Source organism: Gorilla gorilla, chromosome 8, assembly GCF_029281585.2.
Source record: "Gorilla gorilla gorilla isolate KB3781 chromosome 8, NHGRI_mGorGor1-v2.1_pri, whole genome shotgun sequence".
Lineage (NCBI taxonomy): Eukaryota > Metazoa > Chordata > Mammalia > Primates > Hominidae > Gorilla > Gorilla gorilla.
The window spans coordinates 43,496,519-43,520,013 of record NC_073232.2 but is presented as its reverse complement, the minus strand read 5'-3'; positions in this window follow the sequence as shown (position 1 = coordinate 43,520,013).

The following is a 23,495-nucleotide window of genomic DNA, read 5'->3' as shown; positions in this document are numbered from 1 at the left end:
AAGTGGGAGGATCGCTTGAGGCCAGGAGTTAAGACCAGCCTGGCCAACATAGCAAGATCCCCACCTCTACAAAAAAATTTACAGATTAGCCATGCGTGTTGGCACACACCTGTAGTTCTAGCTACTCCAGAGACCAAGGCAGGAGGAGTGCTTGAGCCCAGGAGCTCAAGGCTGCGGTAAGTTATGATCGTGCTATTGCCTGGGTGACAGAGCGAGACCCTGTCTCAAAAAAAAAAAAAAAAAAGGCCGGCATGATGGCTCATGCCTGTAATCCCAGCACTTTGGGAGATGAAGGCGGGCAAATCACATGAGACCAGGAAGTTCGAGACCAGCCTGGCCAACATGGTGAAACCCCATATCTACAAAAAAGAGAAAAATTAGCCAGGCATGGTGGTGGGCACCTATACTCCCAGCTATTCAGGAGGCTGAGGCAGGAAAATCGCTTGAACCCGGGAGTCAGAGGTTGCAGTGAGCCGAGATTGCGCCATTGCACTCCAGCCTGGGCCAGAGCGAGACTCAAAAAAAAAAAAAAAAAAAAGTCATATACAGGATTCAGTGACTGGTGGAACTTGGATAACTCAGAGAGGACACCCAAGTTTTCTTGTGTCAGGAGCTGAGGGACTAGTGGTACCATACACTGAGATGGGGTACAGAGAGGGAAGCAGGCTACAGAGTTGTTCAAAAGGCAAGTGACTCCACGGGTCTATGGTCTGGAGAGTGAGCTGGGCTGGAGTTAGATTTGAGACTCAGCAGCCTGGAGGTGTTTATTAAGACAAAGGTGGAGAGTGGATAGATTGTCCAGGGAGACAGCCCATGGAGTGAGGAGAGAATCACACCAGGAAGGGATCCTCAGGGCATGCCGACATGTAAGGGACAGGCAAAGTAGGAAGATCCAGGAAAGCAACTGGCAGGAAGTCCCCAGAGAGACATGGAACAAGGAATACGGCATCACAGAAACCAAGGGGAAAGCACATTTTGAGAAGAAGGCTGCAAACAGCAGTATATGGTGCAGCCAAGCAATTAAGTGAGACAAGGGATGGAGAAGGCTTACTGCAACCTCCGCCTCCTGGGTTCAAGCAATTCTCCTGCTTCAGCCTCCTGAGTAGCTGAGACTACAGGCGCCCGCCACCATGCCCAGCTAATTTTTGTGTTTTTAGTAGAGACGGAGTTTCGCCATGTTGGCCAGGCTAGTCTCTAACTCCTTACCTCGGGTGATCCACCTGTCTTGGCTTCCCAAAGTGCTGGGATTATAGATGTGAGCCACCACTCCCTGCCTGCTGTTGGGATCTTACCATGGAGACTGTTGGTGACTTTTTTTTTTTTTTTTTGGAGACAACATCTCACTCTGCCACCCAGGTTGGAGTGCAGTGGCATGAGATCACAGCTCACTGTAACCTCGCCCTCCCAGGCTCAAGCAATCCTCCCATCTCAGTCTCCTGATTAGCTGAGACTACAGGTGCATGCCACCACACCTGGCTAATTTTGTATTTTTAGTAGAGACACGGTTTTGCCATGTTGCCCAGGCTGGTCTCAGACTCCTGAGCTCAAGCAGTCCTCCCGCCCCGGCCTCCCAAAGTGCTGGGATTACAAGGTCACCGTGCCTGGCTGGTGACCTTGTCTTAAGAGCAGCCATCTCTGGGTAGCAGAGACAGAGCCAGAATGCTGTGGGGGAAGAGTGAGGGGAGGGGGGGAAAGTGGGGCTAAATCCAGGCAACACTTTCCAGAAGTTCAACGGGAAGGGGAAGCAAAAATGAGGGACTGAGAGGGGCACAGTTAAAGGAGAATGCATAGCAAAGAGCTCGTTTTTTTCTTTTACAATGGGAGAGGTCAAAGAAAAAGGGGATAATTGGCCGGGCACGGTGGCTTACGCCTGTAATCCCAGCACTTTGGGAGGCCGAGGCAGGTGGATCACCTGAGGTCAGGAGTTCGAGACCAGCCTGGCCAACATGGCGAAACCCCGTCTCTACTAAAAGTACAAAAATTAGCCAGGCATGGTGGCAGGTGCCTGTAATCCCAGATACTCGGGAGGCTGAGACAGGAGAATCGCTTGAACCTGGGAGGCAGAGGTTGCGGTGAGCTAAGATCGCGCCATTGCACTCCAGCCTGGGCAACAAGAGTGAAACTCCGTCTCAAAAAAAAAAAAAGAAAGAAAAGAAAAAGGGGATAATTGACGGACAGATCCCTGAGGAAGTGGGAGGAGGTGAGAGCCAGAGCCTGGCTGGCGTGAGGCGGGAGAACAGGATGTGCTGCTGTGGGTAAATGTGTAGGAGAGGCAGCAGGAAGAGGGGGCATTCCCATCCAGTGGCCTCTCTTTTCTCAGTAAAGGAGAGGCAAGTTGGCCTACTGCCTGTGTCCCAGGGTCAGAAGGCTTGCCAAACCTATTCAGGGGCCTGTTGCAGTGAGAGGCCTTGAATTTACAGTAGCACCACTCTTTGGGGAAGTCCACCAGCAGCTCCCAGCAGCCTGGCAGGAGGAATGGAAAAAATGAGCAGTTGGTGATTGAAGTCTTGCATGGTAGGGGTAAGGGGCTAAGCAAATTGTTGGACCAGGCTGGAGAGGGAAGGAAGTGAAAACAAAAAGAGGCCCCCAGAGAGAAACTAACAGGGTCAACCACTTATTGAGGGTCTACTATGACACAGGCAATGTGTAGGGAAAGAGAAATAAAAAGGTATGGCAGGCTGGGCACGGTGGCTCACGCCTGTAATCCCAGCACTTTGGGAGGCCGAGGTGGATGGATCACCCGAGGTCAGGAGTTCAAGATGAGCCTGGCCAACATGGTGAAACCCCGTCTCTACTAAAAATACAAAAATTAGCCGGGCATGGTGACGCACGCTTGTCGTCCCAGCTACTTGGGAGGCTGAGGCAGAAGAATTGCTTGAACCCGGGACGCGGAGGTTGTAGTGAGCCGAGATCGCACTGTTGCACTCCAGCCTGGGCCAAAGAGCGAGACTCCGTCTCAAAAAAAAAAGGGCAATAGTTTCCAAACCTGGCATTCTTCAGAATTAAGCTGAAAAAAATAAAAAATGCAGAATCCTGGCTTCATTCCTGGGGTCTAGTAGGTCTAAGGGAAAGGGGGGTTGCACATGACAGTTATGTAGTCAGATCTGGAAGCCTCTTGGACCCATAGAAGAGGCAGAGGAGTAGACAGACGCGTGCAATATATACCGTGGGATAAGGCCATGGCCCTGGTCTGTACAGGCTGCCATGGAAGCCAAGAGGACTTGGGAGTGGGAATGCCGAGGAGATGACAAGGATCCTTTCCTAGAGAAGGCGAGCCTGCTCTTGAACATGATGATGAGAGACAGCGTGCCACACACAAAGGGAAAGATGCCAAAGAAGCGTTCCAAGCACAGGGAACAGCATGTGCAAAGTCAGGAACTCCAGGTCCCTTGGAACATGCATGTGGAACTGCAGCTCATTTGGTGTGGCTGGAGCACAGCACATAAACGGGGGTGTGGTGAGAAGTCTCAGGAGAAGGAAGCAAGAACCAGATTGTCTGAGCCTTGTTCACCGCACTCCACTTTCCATCCAAAGCACATTTTTCAGAAAGAGCCAGGGACGCCTAAGAGGCCAAGAATCCCAACTTGCACAATAAATAACTTAGAAAGCAGGCTCGGCTGGGCCTGGAAGGGTTAGACCCATCGGCTGGTATAATGCAGCAAATGTGATCTTTGCAGACCACTAGGTGGTGAGCAGTATTTTTGCTGTGACTGCAGACAGCATTCACAGATTTTTAGTTATTTATTTACTTTAAGGGAGAGGCATATGTCCTAAACACACAAAGAATTATCGAAGGAGCCTTCCTTCTGGGCTCTGAGCCAAAACCAGGATAACAGACAGCCTGAAGTATCACATTTAAAGTATATGGACATTGTGGAAAGATGTTTTTCCCCCATATGGCTTCTCCTCCCTTTTGCCCTGGGCCCTAAAAGCCTGAAGTAGACTCCCACACCCTTTCTCTCCCTCTCTGTTCTCAGAAATCTCCAGACATATATTTGAAGATAAACCAACAAACACAGACATTTCATTTGTTTAGCAAACCAAAAGGTTACGTTTGGGGGGCTGTTCAAGTCACACTCTACCCACTTAACTTTCTGCAGTCTCCAAAATAGAGTCAATCTGTAATATCTTACAAAGTCAGAGTGACTTAGCTTTCAAAATAAACACACAATGATCGGAGGACAACCTAGGACTTTGCCATCCCAGGCCAATGTCATTCCCCAGAAAGGACTCAGGGCTCATTCTGTAATCCTGCTCCAATGCTCAAGGGTAGAGAATGCTTTTTGCCTGCACTCCTGATAATGAAAAGGAAAATCAGACTCTCAGGAGCAGCCCAAGACCACAGCTGGAGTATAAGACTCCATGGTCTCCAGAAACCTGACTCAGGAGCCAGGAAGAAGGCAGAACATTGTCCCCAAGGCATCTCTCAACACAGGTATCCATCCCGAGGGCTAGAAAAGATTCTGGAAGAGGAGAATGAAGGATCAAGGAGAAAGGCAGCCTTGCTATCTGAAAGCACAGGGCCCTGACACCACCTGTAGTTAAGCCTTATCTGGTACCCTGCCAGCCAAGGAGTGTCCTCATTAGGCAAATAGGAAAACAGAGGCTGAGTCCCAAAGGTCTGCAGCTTCACTTGACCCTGGGGATCAACTCCTCCTCCAACTGCAAAGGGGAATTTCTTGCAGATAAGCAATCTCCCATTCTGAGTTATTGTAGTCTCTTTTTCTACCCTGCTGACTCTGTGGCCACAGTGCACTTTCCACTTAAAAGAGTTAGGCCAGGCCAGGTGTGTAATCCCAGCACTTTGGGAGGCTGAGGCGGGCAGATCACTTGAGGTCAGAAGTTCAAGACCAGCCTGGTCAACATGGTGAAACCCTGCCTCTGCCGGGCGCGGTGGCTCACACCTGTAATCCCAGCACTTTGGGAGGCTGAGGCTGGTAGATCACGAGGTCAGAAGTTCAAGACCAGCCTGGCCAATATGGTGAAACCCCGTCTCTACTAAAAATACAAAAAAATTATCTGGGCGTGGTGGTGGGTGCCTGTAATCCCAGCTACTGGGGAGGCTGAGGCAGAGAATTGCTTGAACCCGGGAGGCGGAGGTTGCAGTGAGCTGAGATCACGCCACTGCACTCCAGCCTGGGTGACAGAGCGAGACTCTGTCTCAAAAAAAAAAAGGAAAAAAAAAAGAAAGGCTGCTTCTACTAAAAATACAAAAATTAGACGGGCATGGTGGCACGCGCCTATAGTCCCAGCTACTCAGGAGTCTAAGGCACAAGAATCGCTTGAACCCAGGAAGCAGATGTTGCAGTGAGCTGAGATTGCACCACTGCACTCCAGCCTGGGCGACAGAGTGAGACTCCGTCTCAAAACAAAAAGGTAGGCTCCTAGAAGGAGCCTAATTGGAAGCTGCTGAGGGGGATGGAAAGTCTTCAATAACAAAGGTAGGAGTGATCAGGAGGGCCTGGGCTCAGAACTCACACCTCTCATTCTGTACCCAGTGTCTCAGGGTAGGTAGAAGTAGCACCCAGGCACTGGGAACCCTGGGAACATTCATCATGGTTAACACATGGTGAGTGAGGGGTTACTATATGTGAGGCATTGTGCCAAGCACTCCCCACACACGATGTCATTTACGAAAAGACCATGTGGGATGGGAGGAAGCCACCAAGTTATGGCAGGGATGGCAGGAGAAAATCCTACAGCCTAAGACTGCAGGGTCCTTGGCTATTATATTCATTTGACAGGGCTGCCATAACAAAATACCACAGACTGAGTGGCTTAAACAACAGAAGCTTATTGTCTTGCAGTTCTGGAAGCTAGAAGTCCAAGATCAAGCTGCCGGCAAGATTGGTTTCCTCTGAGGGCTGTGAAGGAAAAAGTCTGTTCCAGGCTTGTCTCCCTGGCCATCTTCTCCCAATGTCTCTTTACTTAATCTTTCCTCTATGCATGTCTCTGTCCAAATGTCCCCTTTTTATAAGGACACCAGTCCCACTGGGTTAGGGCCTACCCTACTGATCTCATTTCAGCTTGATGACCTCTTCCAAGACCCATCTCCAAATAAGGTCACATTCTGAGATACCGGGGTTAGGACTTCAAAATGCAAATTGGAGTGGGGACAACACAATTCAACGTGCAACAACAATCTCTGACCCAGCCCTCTCTTTATTTATTTTTATTTATTTATTTATTTATTTATTTTTGAGATGGAGTCTCGCTCTTGTTGCCCAGGCTGAGTGCAATGGTGCAATCTTGGCTCACCGCAACCTCCACCTCCCGGGTTCAAGTGATTCTCCTGCCTCAGCCTCCTGAGTAGCTTGGATTACAGGCATGCACCAACATGCCCAGCTAATTTTGTATTTTTAGTAGAGACAGGGTTTCACCATGTTGGTCAGGCTGGGCTCCAACTCCCAACCTCAGGTGATCCACTCGCCTCGGCCTCCCAAAGTGCTGGGATTACAGGCGTGAGCCACTGCGCCCAGCTATTTATTTTTTGAGATGAGTCTCGCTCTGTCGCCCAGGCTGGAGTCCAGGGGCGTTACCTCAGCCCACTGCAACCTCTGCCTCCCAGGTTCAAGTAATTCTCCTGCCTCAGCCTCCCAAGTAGCTGGGATTACAGGTGTGTGTCACCACACCTGGCTAATTTTTGTGTTTTTAGTAGAGATGGGGTTTCACCATGCTGGCCAGACTGGTCTCGAACTCCTGACCTCAAGTAATCCCCCCTCCTCAGTCTACCAAAATGCTGGGATTACAGGTGTGAGCCACCGTGCTCAGCCTCCAGCTGTTATTTTTATTGACAAAGTTATGAAAATATTTGAGTGGGAAAGTGATTTGCACAGGCTCCATCAAATTGACAAAACCAAGAATGGAACACAGGTCTTTTGGGGCCCCCAGCCTTCAGCAGACTTCCCCAGGAGTAGCCGTATTGCCTGCTTTTGGAAACCTCTTCCCCAAGAAGGGAATCCCTGAGCTTGGGCCAGTCTAGGAAGCACCCAGTTGAATCTACAGGCCTAGGACACATGAAAACCCTTTTACCAACCAACATCTGGAAAGGGACTCTGCAATGCCAGGGTAGAAGGAGCCTTATTCATGGAGCTTCATAGAGGCACTGAATCTTATTTTCTTTGAGACGGAGTTTCACTCTTCTTGCCCAGGCTGGAGGGCAGTGGTGTGATCTCGGCTCACTGCAACCTCCGCCTCCCGGGTTCAAGCAATTCTCCTGCCTCAGCCTCCCGAGTAGCTGGGATTACAGGCATGCACCACCATGCCCAGCTAATTTTTGCATTTTTTTTAGTAGAGATGGGGTTTCTCTATGTTGGTCAGGCTGGTCTCAAACTCCCGACATCAGGTCCTCCGCCTGCCTCAGCCTCCCAAATTACTGGGATTACAGGCATGAGCCACCCCGTCCGGCTTGGGTCTTATTTTCAATGGCCAGGCCTCTCATTAACGTGGCAGGAATGCAGCCTGTGCGGAGCTCCCAACAGTGCAGTTTGCCAGAAGTTGGCTGGGATTGTGCTGGGTTTCTCAAGGTTCCCCTCCTTGTTCACTCTCCTCAGACCCACCTTTGCCTGCAGCTGGCAAGCAGCTGATAGATCTCTATTTTGCTGTTGTGAGAATTCACCAAAAAGGCACTTCTAAAAGCCTCATGCAACTAGCAGGAGAAACATAGGTTTAGAGCCTTGCTCCTGCAGCTTCAAAACCAAGGAGGCAAAAATTGAGATTGAATATAGCACAGAGTGTGGGTGACACCAAACCACGGACTGAGTTGATAGGCTGCAGGGAAGGAAGTGAAAAGTTCACCTTGTCCTTCCATCTAACAGAGGACTGCTGGTTTTGCAGAGGTTTGCTTTTTTTTTTTTTTTTCCATTCAATAAAAATAGCTCGGTGGGACAACATATTATAGCATTCGTGGAAATAAAAACTAGGAACCACATCATAGGATGTTCTGCTCCAAACTTGGCGCTGATCCCCCAGGCAGCTCCAAGTTCCCTCTGATTCAGGCAGCAGCGACGGAGGCCCTCCCCTGTCCCAGGTGGGACCCGGCCTTCAGAGAGGAAGGGAGGTAGGTGGTGGTATGAGGCATCAGCTGTTTCCTTTGCCTGTGGGCCAAGATCCTTGCCATGGCAGAAATACAACTTTGTCCCCAGTGTCTGCCTTCTGCACTGTAAAAAGTAAGTTTCCATCACAAAGGGTTGCGATTCAGGAAACCAGGGTTAGAGGCAAACGGGTCTTATTTGAAAATGGTAAAACCTGGCCAGGCCTTGGACTTCCTGCATTGATTGCTCTCCTGGGACCTGGGACCAGCCCAGCAGGGTGGGGTGGGGCAGCAATGCAGGTTACAGGATGTGAAAGTGGGGACTGAGGTTAGGAAAAAGAATAAAAGGCTGTGACCAGAACACACCCAGCAGAGGCCATGTGCAGTTCTCTTCTTCAGGGTTTCCTGTGGGTACACTGAGAACATTGTGTTCTGGCTGAGAACTTATCCGGCGGAGCCTGCTGCATACGTGGCCCCTGGGTCCTAGTGCTGCCTCTTACCTAGCCTCAGGCCTGGCTCCCCTGCCTGCACCTGCGTGCAGCCCACTGTATGACCCAGGGAGGCTGTCTCCATTGTGTCCTCCTGCTGGGTGAGGCCCCCAGCCACCAGACTCCGAGCACTTAAGATTCTGACCCATCCCGCATTTCCAAAGCATCTTCAGCATGCCGGGTGCCATCACACAGTCGCGTTTCGTATCCCTCATAACAAAACATCCTTCAGATGACAAAACTGAGGTTCAGGGAAACTGAGAGGAACAACCAACATCAGTATTTATTTTTATTTATTTATTTTAGAAAGGGAGGTTTCACTTCCACCCAGGTTGGAATGCAGTGGTGCGATCATAGCTCACTGCAGCTTCCAACTCTGGGCCTCAAGTGAACCTCAGCCTCCCGAGCAGCTGGGACTACAGGCATGCACCACAACCCCTGGCTCATTTTTGTATTTTTTGTAGAGACAGGGTCTCATTATGTTGCCCAGGCTGGTCTCGAACTCCTGGGCTCAAGCAACCCTCCCGCCTCAGCTACCAAAATGTTGGGATTAAGACAGAAGCCACTATGTGCCTGGTCTATGCCAGTATTTATTTGTTTATTTATTTATTTTTGAAACGGAGTTTTGCTCTTGTTGCCCAGGCTGGAGTGCAGTGGCATGATCTCGGCTCACCGCAACCTCTGCCTCCCGGGTTTAAGCAGTTCTCCTGCTTTAGCCTCCCGAGTAGCTGGGATTATAGGCACCCACCACCACACCGGGCTAATTTTTGTATTTTTAGTAGAGACAGGGTTTCACCATGTTGGCCAGGCTGATCTTGAACACCTGACCTCAGGTGATCCACCTGCCTCAGCCTCCCAAAGTGCTGAGATGACAGGTGTGAGCCACCGTGCCTGGCTGCCACTATTTATTAAAGGTTCTTGGATGCAGGTCTCATGTCACTTCGGGATAACTGATTTTGAGGCATTATTTCAAACTCTTGCAATGAATGTGAGCATTTTCCCTCAAAGTTTCTCTCCAGGTGATTTTGAGAATAGATGCTTTCTCTTTTTTATTTTTTATTTGTTTGCTTGAGACAGGGTCTCATTCTTTCGCCCAGGCTGGAGTGTGCAGTGGCGTGATCTTGGCTCATTGCAGCTTCAACCTCCCTGGATCAATTGATCCTCCTGCCTCATCCTCCTGAGTAGCTGGGACTACAGGTTTGCACCACCAAGCCCCGCTAATTTTTTTTTTTTTTTTTGAGACGGAGTCTCTTTCTGTCGCCCAGGCTGGAGTGCAGTGGTGCAATCTCGGCTCACTGCAACCTCCGCCTCCCGGGCTCAAGCAGTTCTTCTGCCTCAGCCTCCCGAGTAGGTGAGACTACAGGCATGCGCCACCACGCCTGGCTAATTTTTGTATTTTTAGTAGAGATGGGGGTTTCACCATATTGGCCAGGCTGGTCTCGAACTCCTCACCTTGTGATCTGCCCACCTTAGCCTCCCAAAGTGTTAGAATTACAGGCATAAGCCACCATGCCCAGCCAATTCTCTTATTTTGTTGTTGTTGTAGAGACAGATCTCACTGTGTTGCCCAGGCTGGTATTGAACTCCTGGGCTCAAGCCTTCCTCCCACCTCAGCCTCCCAAAGTGCTGGGATTACAAGGTGTGAGCCACCACACCTGGTTGGTACTTTCTTAATGATTCTCTGAAATAGATAAAAGCTCAGGCAGGTGGGCCCAGAGCTGTCCAGAGGAGCCTGAGCCTGAGTCCCGCCCTGGCCTGCTCAGAGCCAGGAGAGTCTGCCCTCTGCATGAACTCCCTCAACTGCTGATCTGCCATAAGCCTCTATGCAGCAGCCACATCAGCCTCTGGATTCTTCTGTGCTGTGTAAGGTCCTGGAACTCAGAGGCATATGCTGGGTCCCATAGCCAAGGATCAGTGGGCCAGCAGAGGAGAGGGGACTTAGGAGGGGGACGGAGGCTCTCCAGTTAGAAGAGATCTTTGCAATTCTTTGGTTTTTTTTGTTTGTTTCTTTCTTTGTTTTGTTTTTTTTTTTTTAATAATAAAGACAAGATCTCACTATGTTGCCCAGGCTGGTCTCAAACTCCTAAGCTCAAGTGATCCTCCCACCTCGGCCTCCCAAAGCGCTAGGATTACAGGCGTGAGCCACTGTGCCTGGCCATCTTTGAAAAAAAATTTTTTTTTTTTTTGATGGAGTCACTGTCGCCCAGGCTGGAGTGCAGTGGTGCGATCTTGGCTCACCACAACCTCTGCCTTCGGGGTTCAAGCAATTCTCCTGCCTCAGCTTCCCAAGTAGCTGGGATTACAGGTGCATGCCACCACGCCCTGCTAATTTTTTTTGTATTTTTAGTGGAGATGGGGTTTTGCCATGTTGGCCAGGCTGGTCTCAAACTCCTGACCTCAGGTGATCTGCCTGCCTTGGCCTCCCAAGGTGCTGGGATTACAGGCATGAGCCACTGCTCCCAGCCCATCTTTGCAATTTTTGAACTAAGTTCTAGATTATACCCTCCCTACTAGATTGCAAATCTCTTTTTCCAAGTCATCTTTGTATCCCGTCCAGTCACACCCTTTGCCTTGTGTGTGTGGAGTCCTTGATCCACAGTCATTGAATGACTTGAATTAAAGCCACTCACTAGATGGCCTTTCCCCCAGCTACAGCTCATGGTCACTCAATAACTACACAATGAACACCTACTGTATACTAAGCACTGGCTGAGATAACGGGCACACAATTGCCAAAAACAAATACACAGAGTCTCTGCCCCTCCTAGAGATCACAGTCCAGTGGAAACAAAGACATATAGTAAGTAGGAGCAGTCCTGAGGGCTCATGATTATCTCAGGGGACCTTGTGATCTGCCCGCCTCAGCCTCCCAAAGTGTTGGGATTACAGGCGTGAGCCACCGTACCCAGCCAATTTTCTTATTATTATTATTATTATTATTATTATTATTTTTGTAGAGATAGGGTCTCACTGTGTTGCCCAGGCTGGTATTGAACTCCTGGGCTCAACGTGCCCAGTTTTAACACTTCCTAACACTTCCTAACGATGTGGTCGTGGGCAAGGCACCAGCCTCAGTTTCTTGCTTTGTAAAAAAAAACACCTCCTTTAGGCCAGGCATGGAGGCTCATGCCAGGTACCATAGGTGACCGCAGAGCAGGGGGATCCAAGGCTGAGGGTCCAGGAACATTTCCTTGAAGAAGAGACAGATTTTTAAGCTGAGACCCAAAGGGAAGGGAGATAAATCTGCCAGATGAAGGAGACTGGGAAAAGCGGTTTGGGCAGAACTAACAGTGTTTGTGAAGACCCAGAATTTAGAGAGCACGTGGCTCATTTAAAGAACTCACAGGGCCGGGTGAGGTGGCTCATGCCTGTAATCCCAACACTTTGGGAGGCCGAGGCGGGCGGATCACCTGAGGTCAGGAGTTCGAGACCAGCCTGACTAACATAGTGAAACCCAGTATCTACTAAAAATACAAAAATTAGCTGGGTGTAGTGGCGGGCACCTGTAATCCCAGCTACTCGGGAGGCTGAGGCAGGAGACTCACTTGAACCCAGGAGGCGGAGGTTGCAGTGAGCTGAGATCACACCATTGCACTCCAGCCTGGGTGACAGACCGAGACTCCATCGCAAAAAAAAAAAAAAGAAAGAACTGACAGAAGTTTCCTAAGCCTTCTGAACTCCAGCCAACAGGAGATCTTCCAACCCTCACTCTAGGGGAGACCCCAGGCATTGTTGTTACCAGATAGAAAAGAATCTACTGCTTCTTTATGGCCTTTCCCCAGGCCCCAAACCCCGGTCCTGGGAAACAGAAGGAATCCTCAAAAATGGCTGGGGCACACTGAGGCAAGAATGCCATGGGTGTGGTTGAGAAGGTAGCTTCTGGTCCACATGCTGGAATCCTGGATTAAGACCCTGGGCAAATCACTTCCCACCTCTCTCTAGATCTCAATTTTCATGCTTTATGGATCCTCGGCATGTAGCACAACGTCCAATACTCCAGCTTTTTTGAATTAATGAACGGCTGCAGTTCCCATTTGTAAAAAGATTCCTTGCAATGCTAAGATTCTGAATCTGAGAGCCACAGTCATCCCTGCCCAGGACTCTTTGAGCAACAGAAGCACCATGAAAGGAACCAGCACAGTGCCCAGCACACCCACAGCAAATGTTTGTTGAACGAATGAGTGTTTCCCCTGAAGTCACTATAAGAGCTGTGATCCTTCCTTACTTTTCTCAACAGCTGCTCTGATCTCCAGCACTCCTAACCCTGTGCAGTCATTGTCACTCACCCACTCCAAGGCAGATGCCAGGTTTCGTGAAGGTAAACCCTGGCTCATGCCTTTAGTGCTCTATCCTAGAGGAAAAAGATCTAAGATGACTCTGTATGGAGTTGAGAGGTAGTACAAGAAAGAAAAAGACTAAGAGTTTCAATCTGAAAATTAACGCATATCTCATTTTGCACTTTCTGTCTCCCCAAATTCAAACCTGCCAGATGTTCTGTCCCACTCCTGTAAACAACTAAAACTCACCATGGTCTGCTGGCAGAGCTCTGAAATGGGCAAATGCTCCCTGATCCACCATACTGCCTACTTGCCCTGAGCCAGGTGGCTATAGGAAGGGCAAGAGTTCCCAGCTGGGCAAACCCTCAACACATTTTCCCTCTCTCGTGGGTTTCCAGGCTAGTCCGCAGAAGCCTGATTCATCCACAAGTGTACCGAAACATAGAATTAATTCTGGCTATACCCTGGGTGAGCTAGGCCATTATGGCAGCCAAACCACCACTTACAGCATAATTTCTATGGGAAAATGTGTTCTGAGCTCCAAGCAACCAAATTATAAGCGGGACATAGGCACACCCAGGCTCGAATCCCAGTTTTTTTTGGTCGTTTGTTTTGTTTTGTTTTATTTTTGAGACAGCGTTTCACTCTTGTCACCCAGGTTGGAGTGCAGTGGTGCAAATTTGGCTCGCTGCAACCTCTGTCTCCTGGGTTCAAGCAATTTCCCTGCCTCAGCCTCTCAAGTAGCTGGGATTACAGGCGTGTGCCACCACGTCCAACTAATTTTTGTATTTTTTTAGTAGAGACAGGGTTTCGTATTTTTAGCAGAAACAGGGTTTCACCATGTTGGCCAGGCTGGTCTCGAACTCCTGACCTCAGTTGATCTGCCTGCCTTGGCATCCCAAAGTGCTGCAATTACAGGCGTGAGCCACCGCACCCGGCCTCGAATCCCAGTATTATCACTTCCTAACGATGTGATCATGCGCAAGGCACCAGCCTCAGTTTCTTGCTTTGTAAAAAAACAAAAACAAAAACAAAAAACAAAAAAAACCTCCTTTAGCCCAGGCATGGAGGCTCATGCCTGTAATCCCAACTGTTTGGGAGACCAAGGCAGGAGGAGTTCAAAACCAGCCTGGTCAACACAGAGAGACCCCATCTGTACAAAAGAAAAATTTTTAAATTTAGCTAGGCATGGTGGCACATGCCTGTAGTCGCAGCTACTCAGGAGGCTGAGGCAAAGGATCACTTCAGTCCAGGAGTTTGAGGCTGCAGTGAGCTATGATCATGCCACTGCACTTCAGCGTGGGTGACAGAGCAAGACTGTCAAAACAAAAAGAAAAACAAAAAAAACCAGAATACCTCTTCTAGAAGGTTCTAGTGTATAATAAATAGACACCTGTGAAAAGGCCTCAGCTGCTCCTGGCACACAGGGGCTTTTGCAGAGAGGCCCTGGAGACAAGACCCAGGCAGAGTCCCTCTGAGCGACTTATCCAGCTTTGCATAGGGGCATTACCACTGGACTTGGGCTCAGAGCAAGTGTTTATGAGATAAATGACGTGCCGTCTCAGAATCACAGAGCACTCCTCTACCTTTGACCTTCTGCAGGCTTTCACTGGCTTAAGAGCCAAGAACCTTCTCCGCCCCCACCCAGCTCTCTCTCCCCTGCAATCTCTCCATGAACAGCATTGTTCTAGCTTCCTCTGCTCTGGGTCCTGGGAAGGGGCTTGGCCTCCAGAAGGGGCCAGATGCCCTGGCCTCTCACCCTAGGCCTGGAAGTTAGCCTGGCCTGCTAGCAGGCAGCCCAAAAGAGCCAGCAGAGAACCAGGGCACGCTCCCAGGAACACCAGGGCTGGTAGCAAGCCGACCTCCTCCCGCGGAGGCTGGGGTTTGGCCCCTCCTTCATCTGTTTGTTTCCCTGCTGCAGCCAGAACGGTCTGTACCCGAAGGATGGTGCTAACAGCCAAGGAATCCGTAGGGTCCTAAAGTTCGACCTACTTCCTTTCCTTGCCCTTGTTCCCCAAATTCAGGGTTTCCTGGCCATGGGCTTGTTGTCCCTTGCCTAGGGTCACTGGCACTGTGGAGATCAATCACCTTGAGTGAGGCCCCCTACACAGCACTGTGCTTCCCCCGGTCCACCCCCCAGGTGTCATGGCCCTGCAGCCTCCTCCCTGGTTCCAGTTCTGTCCCTCTGTCAATAGGCCTCCCTCCCTGGCACTGCTCACTGGGTCTCAGTTGTCCAGCCCCCACCCCACCTCCTTACCCATCACCCCCAATCCTGCCATAGCAAAAAAAAAAAAAAATTCTTGTGAAAAGAATATAAGCTCATGGTAAAAATCTACCAGTGCAAAAGGTGTAGAAAGAAAAAGTAGGCTGGGCGCGGTGTCTCACGCCTATAATCCTAGCACTTGGGGAGGCTAAGGTGGGCAGATCACCTGAGGTCAGGGGTTCGAGACTAGCCCAGCCAACATGGTGAAACCCCATCTCCACTAAAAATACAAAAATTAGCCGGGTGTGGTGGCACAAGCCTGTAATTCCAGCTACTTGGGAGGCTGAGGCAGGTGAATCGCTTGAACCCAGGAGGCGTAGGTTGCAGTGAGCCGAGATCGCGCCACTGCACTCCAACCTGGGCAACAGAGTGAGACTCTCTCTGTCTCAAAAAAAAAGAAAAAAGAAAAAGAAAAAACTTTTTCATCCCTCTTCAACAGCTTCTCCAGCATCCTTCTAGATGTTTTCTCAGCATGTTTAAAAGCATGTATCTGCAGAGGAGTGTCCTCTTTTGTCTCCCCTCAGCCTGGGATTATACTGTACAAATTGTTCTGCAACCTGTTCCTGTCACCTCACAGCAGATCTTGGACATCTTTCCAAAATCTACCTCCCTCTTTTTAACACCCACATAATTTCCCATGATTGGGATGTACTGTAATTTATTTAACTGTTTTCCTACCAGAGACACTTAGGTGGTTTTCAGTTTTTGCAATCATGACCTAATTGTTTCCCTGCCTTAGGTCTCCAACCTCCAATCTGCCCTCCACACCACTGCTAGATTCCAATCCCCAATCTGATTTGTCATCCCCAGTATAAACCTCTTCCAGGTGGTAGGGTTATTCACTAGGTGTCTATCGCCCCCATATACCTTAAGCTGCTCAAGACCAGGTGTTGCCTTGGAGCTCCTGGCAAGGAACTCTCCAGACACGTCAACTCAGCACTTTCTGAGCCAGTCTCAGCACTGCCCTGGGGAAATGTATGGAGGTTCACAGGCCATATGGATACTCATTCTTTCTTTCTTTTTTTTTTTTTTTTTGAGATACAGTCACTCTCTCACCCAGGCTGGAGTGCAGTGGAACGATCTTGGCTCACCGCAACCTCTGCCTCCCAGGTTCAAGCGATTCTCCTGCCTCAGCCTCCCAAGTAACTGGAATTACAGGTGTGCACCACCACGCCCAGATAATTTTTGTATTTTTTTAGTAGAGACAGAGTTTTGTCATGTTGGCCAGGCTGGTCTTGAACTCCTGACCTCAGGTGATTCACCCACCTCTGCCTCCCAAAGTGCTGGGATTACAGGTGTGAGCCACCACGCCTGGCCTCATTCTTTTTTTTTTTTTTTTCATATATTATTATTGGAAACTCTGTGGGCTAGGCTTTTTGTGCAGGGCACCAGGAGATCCAGGACAAAATAGATACAGACCCTGGCCTCTTAGAGCTTGCAGTGTAGTGGGAAAGTCAGGCATTGGACATCCACAGAGATAGATGAATGAATGATTACAAAGGGAATTAGTGCTTTGAAAGGAAACAGCAGGGGAGAAGAAGGGATTGCAGGCAACTGGGGAAGCCCTCTCTCAGAAGAGGTAACAAGCTGCAGTGGAGAGATACCAGCAGACTGTGGGATCTGGTTCCCACACTGGAACCAGATTCTGGACACTTCCCCTTTATTCTCCTCAAATGTACAAGAAGGGGAATCCCCCTTTCAGTTTTAACTTTCTGTGACAATAATAAGTGCTGGCTGAGTTCAGAGGGAGTAGAGTTCCCCACCACCTGGGAGGGGTCAGGGAGATTTCTTGCTGATTCCACATTGACCTTGAGTCACATGTGGGCTCCAGTTCCATTCAATTCTGGGTCAAACACTTGTTGAGTATATACTGTATATATCCCAACACTGGGACAGGGGTGTGTTTGGGTGTGTTGGGGGGAATTATAGTGGTGGTGGTAGAGGGTATTTAAAGATTTATATAAGACAGCTGGGTGCGGTGGCTCATGACTGTAATCCCAGCACTTTGGGAGGCTGAGGTAGTTGGATTATTAGGGACCAGGAGTTTGAGACCAGCTTGGCCAACATGGTGAAACCCCTGTCTCTACTAAAAATACAAAAATTAGATGGGCATGGTGGCACGTGCCTGTAATTCCAGCTACTCGGGATGCTGAGACAGGAGAATCACTTGAACCCGGGAGGCGGAAATTGCGGTGAGTCAAGATTGTGCCACTACACTCAAGCCTCGGTGATAGATTGAGACTCCATCTCAAAAAAAAAAAAAAAAGACTTACAATACATATATTGGGAGGCCAAGGCAAGAGGATTGCTTGAGACCAGGAGTTCAAGACCAGCCTGGTCAGCATAGTGAGACCCTGTCTCTACCAAACATTTTAAAAATAAAAACACATTTTTTTTTGTTTTAAGATTTAAAATATGTGCCAGGCTTGGTGGCTCACACCTGTAATCCCAGCACTTTGGGAGGCTGAGGCAGGCAGATCACCTGACATCAGGAGTTCGAGACCAGCCTGGCCAACATGGTGAAACCCTGTCTCTACTAAAAATACAAAAAAATTAGCTGGGCATGGTGGTGTGTGCCTGTAATCCCAGCTACTCCGGAGGCTGAGGCAGGAGAATCGTTTGAACCCAGGAGGTGGAGTTTGCAGTGAGCCGAGATCCAGCCACTGCACTTCAACCTCAGCATCAAGAGCGAAACTCCGTCTAAAAAAAAAAAAAAAAAAAAAAAAAAGATTTGAAATATATGACCTCTGAAGGAGTTTACAATCTGATGGAGCATCAGACCCAGGATAGGATCCTTTCAATATTAGCTACTGGGCTGGGCACAGTGGCTCACGCCTGTAATCCCAGCACTTTGGGAAGCCAAAGGTGGGCAGATGACCTGAGGTCAGGAGTTCGAAACCAGCCTGGCCAACATGGTGAAACCCCATCTCTACTAAAAATACAAAAATTAGCTGGGCATGGTGGCGGGTGCCTGTAATCCCAGCTACTCAGGAGGTTGAGGCCCAAGAATCACTTGAACCCAGGAGGCGGATGCTGCAGTAAGTCGAGATCGCACCACTGCACTCCAGCCTGGGCGACAAAGTGAGATTCCATCTAAAAAAAAAAAAAAAAGCTATTGAAGGAGAAGGGAGCAACTCATACTCATGCACAGCTGTGTGATTGAGCACAGGCTTCCAAGGCACCAGGCCTGGGCTGGACTCGCTACCCTGAATTCTCCAGCAGGGGAACAAGAGGTTCCCAAACCTGTTCAGGGAGGGCTTCTCAAAGGACCTGGAGCTTAACACAAGCTGGGAGTGTGAGCTGTAGCTATAAGGTGGGAAGCGCATTGAAGAAGAGTAACTGGTGTGAAGGTAGGAGCAAGCTGGAAGGGAAGCCACTTGGGACCCCACAGAAATGGCATCTCACCGGGCACAGGGAATCTGGGAAAGGTAAATTATGGCTGGGCACAGTGGCTCATGCCTGCAATCCCAGCACTTTGGGAGACTGAGGCAGACAGATCACTTGAGGCCAGGAGTTTGAGACCAGCCTGGCCAACATGGTGAAACCCATCTCTACTAAAAATACAAAAATTAGCCAGGTGGGTGGCACACACCTGTAATCCCAGCTACTTTGGAGGCTGGGACAGGAGAATCACTCGAACCCAGGAGGTAGAGGTTGCAGTGAGCTGAGATCACACTGCTGCACTCCAGCTTGGGGGACAGAGCAAGACCCTGCCTCAAAAAAATAAATTAATTAAATTTTTTTTTAAAAAAAGAGCATGTTAAGGAGTACAGGCATCCGTTTTTCTCAGGGCCAAAGATTTCCTATCCCAGTGGGAGCACCAGATGAGAGAAGAGAAAAATCTGCTGTGACCTCTGCCAGTCTCACTTCCAGGTCTATGTGTCTGTCTTTAGCATGATTAAAATACTGTAAATTATATGCTTATCCTTTGTTGATGTTCTCTTTATGATCCACCTTATGTGGCTGTATATATTTTGCATATCTACATACATATTACTATGCAAAGTTGTATACACAAAGCCATACATACTGTACTTTATGGAAAATTTAAGAGCATTTCAGATATAATTAGAACCATATGTGTTTTTCCCCTTCTGGGCTGTGGGTGGGAAATGAATCTAGAGCCTGCCCCCGAGGCTTGCGAGGCTGAACCAAGCAGCCAGACTGGCTCTAAAGGCAATGGGGAGCTATTAAAAGGTTTGGAGAGGGAGGTCCTAGTGAGGTTGAACAGAGGTAAAATAAACAGAAAGTTCCAGGCTCTCCTTGCTTCTACTTAAGAAAAATCAGCAGTAAATCCCAAACCAGTTCTGCCCACAACTCAACTGCAGATGAGCATCCCTTGCTCCATCTATGCAGGAAAGCCATAGTGTGGGGCTGTAGGACTATGGAGTCAGCCTCTGCAAGCAACAAGGCTCAGAGGCTGAGGGGCTTCAGGCCCCAGCAAAACCCAGTGATCCTGTTGTCAAATCTGAATGTCATCATCTGCCTCCAGGGCGACCAGGTCTGGATGGGGGTGTCAGGGTCAGGATCCTGTTCCATGTGGCAAGAGCTTGGGGAAGCTGCTGCAGGCCTACTGATGACCTTCTTTCCTGGCCCAGACACTCTTAAAAACTTCCTGGCGAGGGAGGCAACACACCTTATTGTGCAGCCCTCATCGAACGCATCAGCTGCACTAAGTGCTGAAGAAAAGCTCCCATAATAACCATGTGTGATAATAAAAAGATAAAGAGGCAAATAGGTATGTAGGTCAGCTCAAAAATAGCCACCCACCCGCCTGGCCTGGGTAGCCCTTTGTGCCAGGTGGGTAGAAAGGTTTTCCTTGCTTCCCTTCCCAAGCTGATGCCCCCTGCACTTTTCAAGGTTGCCTTAAAATACAACTCCTTCCTGCACTAGCTGGGGTAGCCAGGGCAGTAGGGACTGCAGCCCTACAGGGGCAGCCCTGCGCTCCCTCCACCAAATCAATCCTGGGGTCAGAGGGCACAAAGGCTTGGCCTCTCTGACGTGAGTTCTCGGGGCTAAGTCAGGGTTTAGGGTAGTGAGTCACAGACATTCTTTCCCCCTATCCCTTAGGGTTTGCGCACACCCAGGAAGCCTTCCCCTCCCCAACAGAGACCGCTTTGTTAGCACGACCCACCCGGTTGGAGAAGAGTTACAGCCTCAGGGGTGTGAGGGCCTCCTCGGCCTCTCCCTCCCTCCCCCTCTCTCCTCTCTAGGGCTCTCACCAGAAAGGCGCCAACCCTGCGCCCTGCCCCCACCCAGCCGCCGGGGCCCCAAATGCTGAGCTCAGCATCTCTGCGGCCTGGCTGCCCTCCTCCCGGGCAGTGGGAGGAGCCTCCTTCCTCCCGAGGGTGGGCGGGGCCAGGGCCAGCCCCGCCCTCCTCCCCGTTCCCCCTCTCCCTCCATCCCCCTCCCGTTCCTCAGTCGCACGTTCTGCAAGTCACGTCCCCCGCTTCCCCTAGTAGGGGGTCGACGGAGATTGGACCCTCCCCCCAGTCAGCTGCTCTGCATCTGTCACCTCGGCGGCAGCGCTCCCTTGAGGTCGCACCTCCGCTGTGGAGGGAGGCGAGAGCGAGCTGAGAGGGGGGTCTTCCCTTCCCCTATCCCGCTGGCCCCAGACAAGCCACCGCAGACCGCGGCGAAATCAGTTAAGCTCTTGCATGCACCAGTTCCCGGAGCAGAGTCTGAAAGTTTTTGTGTTTCTGTGCGGCTTTTAAGTACAAAAAATTCAGCAGTGGCTCCTGGGTGCCTATGCCAGCGTCTGGCCCTTTGTGGATTACATACGGGACAACTGGGGTGGGGAAGGGCCCCTCTTCACAAGCAGCAATTCCCAGAGTGGCCTTCCTATGGGACCCCAGAGCTCCCAGGGGGAGGATCCCAGAGGGGGATGTGGTAACAGAATCACTGTCACTTCTGGGATTGAGGGTGGCAGCTAAAGGGAAACCCCTCGAGTGTCAGTCGGACTTGCCATTTGAGTCAGCACTGCTAGGTGCTGCTGAATTCTGCAGGGGGAGGAAGAACCTGATCAGATAAAACAAGGGCTGACCTAGAGAAAGTCTCTTGGGTCAACATCTTCTTAGCGATAACAGAAGATCACTCCAACTGTTCTACACCCCACTCTACAACACTGATCCCCCGCTTTCCAGCATTTACAGTCCCTTTTAGTTTACAACTAAGAGTATGGGTTGCCTGGGATCAGGAAATGAGCCTAGATGTAGAGTCCTGGCTCCAGCCTTGCTGACACTATGTGACTCACTGCACCTATCTGAATCTCAGTTTTCTCACCTGTGCAGTGACATTGATGAGGTCTGTCCTGCCTACAAACTCTACACACATATATTAGTTGTTGTTTTTTAATTTTTAGTAGAGATGGGGGCCTCACAACTTGCCCCAGGCTGGTTTGAACTTCTGGATTCAAGCAATCCTCCCATCTCCACCTCCCAAATGCTGGGATTACAGGTGTGAGCCAGTGTACCAGGCCAGTATTATGCTGGGATTACAGGTGTGAGCCACCATACCAGGCCTTTATTTTTGTTTTGTTGGTTTGTTTCGTTTTTGTTTGAGATAGCGTCTCACTCTATCACCCAGGCTGGAGTGCAGTGGAATGATCTTGGCTCACTGCAACCTCCGCTTCCCGGGTTCAAGTGATTCTCCTGCCTCAGCCTCCCAGGTAGCTGGGATTACAGGTGCATGCCACCAAACCTGGGTAATTTTTGTATTTTTAGTAGAGACAGGGTTTCACTATGTTGGCCATGCTGGTCTCAAACTCCTGGCCTCAAGTGATCCACTCGCCTCAGCTTCCCAAATCATGTGCTGGAATTACAGGTGTGAGCCACTGCCCAGCCTAAGTCTTTTTTTTTTTTTTGAGACAGAGTCTTGCTTTTTGACCCAGGCTGGAGTGCAGTGGCACAATCTCAGATCACTGTAACCTCAGCCTCCTGGGCTCAAGTGATTTTCCCACCTCAGCCTCCCAAGAAGCTGGGACTACAGGTACACTCTACCACGTCCAGCTAACTTTTTGTCTCTTTAGTAGAGATGGGATTTCACCATGTTGGCCAGGCTGGTCTTGACCTCCTGGACTCAAGTGATCTGCCCACCTTGGCCTCCCAAAGTGCTGAGATTACAGGCATGAGCCACCATGCCCAGCCTCCAGTTGTTATTTTTATTAACAAAGTTATGAAAATCCTTTAGAACATGTGGAAAAAGACAAAAAGTTATAAGGCTGGGTGCAGTGCCTCACACCTGTAATCCCAGCACTTTGGGAGGCCAAGGCGAACAGATCGCCTGAGGTCAGGAGTTCAAGACCAGCCTGGCCAACATGGTGAAACCCTGTCTTTACTAAAAATACAAATATTAGCCAGGCATGGTGGCGGGCACCTGTAATCCCAGCTACTTAGGAGGCGGAAGCAGGAGAATCGCTTAAATCCAGGAGACAGGTTGCAGTGAGCCACGATCGTGTCCAGCCTGGGCAACACAAGACTCCATCTCAAAATTAAAAAAAAAAAAAATTATGAAAGCCCTAAAAAATATGGAAGTGTGTTTTTTTGTTTGTTTTGGTTTTTTTGAGACGGAATTTCACACTGTTGCCCAGGCTGGAGTCTAGTGGCGCGATCTAGGCTCACTGCAACCTCCACCTCCCGGGTTTAAGCAATTCTCCTGCCTCAGCCTCCCGAGTAGCTGGGATTACAGGCGCCCGCCAGCACGCACGGCTAACTTTTTCTATTTTTAGTAGAGATGGGGTTTTACTATTTTGGCCAGGCTGGTCTCAAACTCCTGACCTCATGATCCGCCTGCCTTGGCCTCCCAAAGTGCTGGGATTACAGGCGTGAGCCACTGTGCCAGGCCTGTGCAAGTGTTTTTAGAATCCTGAAGCGCTCCATAAGGGTCAATGATCTTTGTGAGGAGGCTGGCGCGGTGGTTCACGCCTGTAATCCCAGCACTTTGGGAGGCTGAAGGGGGCAGATCACCTGAGGTCAAGAGTTTGAGACCAGCCTGGCCAACGTAGTGAAACCCCGTCTCTGTTGAAAATACAAAAATAAACCGGGCGTGGTAGTGCATTCCTGTAATCTCAGCTACTCGGGAGGCTGAGGCAGGTGAATCCCTTGAAGCCGGGAGGCAGAGGTTGCAGTAAGCTGAGATTGCACCACTTGTACTCCAGCCTGGGTGACAGAGTGAGACTCCACCTCAAAAAAAAAAAAAAAGATCTTTGTGAAGAGATGGCAAATTGCCAGGTGGGCTGGCAGCTTCCATTTCCTGCCAGCCCAGGTGTTCCAGAGAAAGGCTCAGCATGCAGACCTGGGCAGCTGCCTTTTGCCTAGACTTGAATTTCCCAAGCCTTTGACTATTAAGGCCACTGGAGATAAAATGCACTTCTGAGTGAGGTTAGAGGCATCGCAGAAGGGTGATGAAGGAGACCAAAGCCAGGGAGAAGAAAGTTC